This window comes from Frankliniella occidentalis, unplaced genomic scaffold (assembly GCF_000697945.3).
Source record: "Frankliniella occidentalis isolate FOCC.00 unplaced genomic scaffold, Focc_3.1 Scaffold113, whole genome shotgun sequence".
NCBI classification, from domain to species: Eukaryota; Metazoa; Arthropoda; class Insecta; order Thysanoptera; family Thripidae; genus Frankliniella; species Frankliniella occidentalis.
In genome coordinates this window covers 657,083-661,141 of record NW_026267241.1, presented here as the reverse complement: position 1 = coordinate 661,141, position 4,059 = coordinate 657,083, and the positions used below count along the sequence as shown (strand labels likewise).

General features: G+C 58.3%; 1 protein-coding gene across 2 annotated transcripts in view; it reads right to left on the bottom strand.

The window, feature by feature from the left end:
* LOC113208510 (GAS2-like protein pickled eggs) overlaps nucleotides 1-2,667 on the bottom strand; it is a 167,222-nt gene extending 164,555 nt beyond the window's left edge. For both annotated transcript variants that reach the window (XM_052270164.1, XM_052270165.1), the window contains exon 1: nucleotides 2,323-2,667. The gene's annotated coding sequence lies outside the window, so the exon portion shown is untranslated. The remainder of the gene's footprint in view (nucleotides 1-2,322) is intronic.
* Nucleotides 2,668-4,059: the final 1,392 nt, after the last annotated feature.

Below are 4,059 nucleotides of genomic sequence, written 5' to 3'. Positions count from 1 at the left end.
CCGCCACCGCAACATAAGGGGGAGGGGGAGGAGGAGGAGGGCGCTCCGGAGCGCGGCGCGGCGGCGGCGGTGCCCTCTGCCTGGAGCGGGCGCTCCGTGGGGCCCGGGGCGGGGCGGATGGAGAGGCCGGCCCCGCCCCGCCACCTCAACCTTCCTTACGCCGGGGAGCAGAGGGTTGAAGGCGGGGTGGCAGGGCGAGGCGGGCGCCTATAGCGGCCGGGGGCGGAGGGTTCTAAATTTTTAAGCACGGCACTATACATCCCCTTCCGACGGTCAGAGAGCGCAGGGAGGGCGCCGAGCTATTGCACGGCACTACGACCTCACCACACCACCCTGGGGCGGACAGAGCAGCAGCAGCGGGGGGCGCAGGCGCAAGCCCGGCCTGGGGCTGGAGTGGAAAACTTGTTCCCTCGCCCGCTGCGCCCGCACCAGCTGAGCCCCTTCCACTTCCACTCGACTCTGCAGCGACAAACAATCGGCCCGCTCCGCTCGGGAGGAAACGGAACGAGGCATCGCTTATCGCCATGCAGGCCTTGTTGGTGGCCGTCTGTCCGTCTCTCTCGCGGCGGCGGCCATGGCGGCCATGGCGGGGACGCTACCGACGGCGAGACCGACGGGCACCCCGCGCGCCCGGCCCCGGACTGGGTCCCGGGACTTACGATAACACTTTATTACGGCCCCAGCAGTGTCGTCACTCCGCTGCCCGCCACGCCCCGCCACGCCCCGCTTCCTCCTCTTTGTGTCACTCAAGGATGACGCCGGTCGAGCCCCTGTTCGGCCATCTCCTTGCGCCAGTCGCGATGTTGGGGTCCGCGGGAAGCCGAGCACAGACTCTGGCTAGCACAGCGTTTGCTAAAACAGGTCTAGCAAGAAAAAAAGGTATCCAGCAGGTTTTTAAGCAGTTCCAGTAAAAGTTTTCATTCATTAACAGAGTACTTGTTGGAGATATGAAGTAAATTAAATTTGCTACTGATGTGACATCCAAACAAATCGTCTGGTGAATCGAAAATCTTGTCATTGTAGCAACAGAGTTTGCTCAAACAGCAAGCAAACACACTTTTTTCAGCAAACGTTGTTTTTATTCCACAAGGGGCGTGGCACTAGGGGAGAGAGGCTAGGGGCAGGTCGGCGACACCCAGCACCGTGTCGAAGAGCTTCGTGTCGGAGGTAAGCGCTCTTGCTGCTGGCCGCGAGCAGCGAGACAAACGCCAAGCAGTGCGTGACGCGTCCCGTTTTGCGGGCCAAATGGACGCGGGTCGGCTCCTCGGCTCGCGGCCCTAACCTCACTCTAGCCGCGTAGCCCAGCCTGCGCGCCACCCCTCTGCGCGAGCGGTACACCCCCTGCCGAGCCGGGCCGGGGCCAGCAGGCTGGGGCCGGGCCCCCACGGACGAAAAGTGCACGGTAAAAATAGTTTCTTGTATTACAAGACTTGGTCTTGGATGCCATTGGCGTTCTCCATAAGATCCAAGACCGGGTCTTGTAATACAAGAAACTATTTTCACCGTGTGGTCGTTCAGAAACGCACGGGGGAAGGGGGCGGGCGAACTATCGTGTACATTGTTTCATCAAGCGGAAATTTAGTCTGACAATCAACTGAATCACACATGGGTCAGGTGTGGTTGCCGTTGAGGTAAATCTTGAAGTCATGCAGGTGATTCAGCTGAGAATGTAGGCCTCTGACTGGCAAGCCGTGCCGCAGTCTTTCACAGTGAACAAGCTTTAGGCCCCTGTGGCCCGAGGGCCCGAGAGGGTATGCAATTCCTCTCTGGCTCAGTGTACAGTACTGAAGGCGACACCAAAAGCCAGCTGACTCAAACTCTCCGACCGATACATATAAACAGAAGCACCCCCCCCCCCCTCACACACACACACACACACACAAACAGAAACGAGCTGGACTTCGATTCGCTCGCAGTCAGTGCGTGATCGGCGATCATTGCTTCATTGACAGACACTGCGCCCAGCTGTGTGGAAGCCAACTCGTGCACATTTTTACAAAAATATACGGCTTATCCGACATGACAGAACACATTGCACCAGAAGGCGGCAGTATCTCGGGGGCGCGTTACATTTGTTATCGCGGCCGGTGAAGTAGGATACAAAACACAATAATAAACTGCAAACCAATCTACAGGAACCGTGTTCTATCAAACACTCAACATCTTCGTAGGACGAAAGCATGTCTACATACTCTTGTAACCAGCGGACACACAATATTTTATTCAGTTCGACGCATGTGTGTAAAAGTGACGACACCGGATTCAACACGTCTCCACTGATTGCCATGTTGCCAATCATGATCTTTTTTGAGAAACACTCACCTGTTTGCACTCTGATGGTTGCGGCGAGTTAATCCAATGGACCGTCGTCTTCCGGCGCCGAGGACCGCATTCAATGTCGCACTTCACTACTTTTTGTTTGGCACTCGACTCGCTGTGGTTATCACTCACTCACTCACTCCCTCACTCACTCAGATCACTCTTGTCACTGCCAGTCACAGGGGCGGGGCTCGGCGTGGCCATAGCCACAGCCGCGTGCGTCGAGTAGCTCGGCGTGTCGCGGGGCGTAACTTGCACGTCCGAGGAGGGGGCCGCGGCGCGACGTGGCGCGGGGAGCCGTGCGTTCCGTGGCGCGGCGCGAGACCGACTGACAGAGGCTGCGCTGCGGCGGCCGGGGGCCGGGGGCCGGGCGGCTGGCTGGCTGGCGGTGTGGGGCGCGGCGGGGCGGGGCGGGAACGCTGCGCCGGGCGCGCGGGCCCCACTGAGTCAGTCGCGGCGGCGTGCAGGGGCCTGCGGGGGGCCCCCTGACCCATCCATCTCTCTCACTCTTCTCCACTATCTACGCATACACACACACACACACACACACACACACACACACACACACACACACACTCACACACACACACACACACACACACACTGACACCCCTTCCATGCGCCTCAAACTCGACCCTCGTTTAACTTCACACCCCGTCCGACCTGCTGGTCCGACAACCAACCCGTCACCTCCTCCCCCCCCCCCTCTTTCCCCTCATCTGGCCTCTCCCCGGCCACCCTCACTATCGCCTTGCTGATAAGCCTAGCGAGCGAGCGTGACTGAGTGACAAGTGATTCCGATAAGAAAGTCAACCTATGCAGTAGTTGACATCCGGGCCGAAGGCAACCCCCGCACGCACCACACTCCGCACACAAGTTACAAACACACGCACACAGCTCTCTGTGCACACACACACACACACACACACACACACACACACTTGCGTGTGTGTATGTAGTTGCGGTAGTTGGCGCACTTTGCCCCGTTTCCGTACGTCATTTCCTTCCGACTACACACCAATGCACACACACACTTCTTCCTGTCCTCACGACTCGTCTCGATTGTTCGTTACGAGTTCAAATCCCACCAGCAAGGGCGTCCCGATCGGTCCCGATACTCTTTTCTCCTTTTTGCCGAACAGCCGTGAGCGGCTCGCAGGCACTTACTACCTGCTGCGGCCTGCGGGGCCTGCGGCGGGCCGGGGATGACCTCGCGTCTCGTCCGAGCGTGTCGCTGACTTTGCGCCACCATTAGCAAAGAAAACAAAGCAGAAGGTGCTCGCTCATTTCCCGATTGGAACTATCAATAAAAAGTCAGCGTTCGTAGAGCTATGAAATTAACTGAACATGCGGCTTTGTTACTCTCATGCCAAGAGGCTGATAGCTGATTAGCCTCATGTACAGGGTGGGTGATCCGCGCCGTGGTTTTTTTTCTGCTTATACTGTACCGCATTCATGCGTGCGGACGGGTTGCATACTCGCACGGGGCCGTAAGGCGCCATGGCGAGCGACGATAGGCAAGCCCGCCCGCACGCATGAATCCGGTACAGCATAAGCAGAAAAAAACCACGGCGCCGATCACCCACCCTGTAGAGAGACTCCCGGGGTAAAATTCCGATGGCCTATCCTATAGGAACAGCTTTCCCATAGGCACCCATGGGGATCCCCATGAGACAAACATCGGGACCGTTCCGATGAAATTATGGCCTGTGGGAACCCATGGAGGAACCCATGGGAACG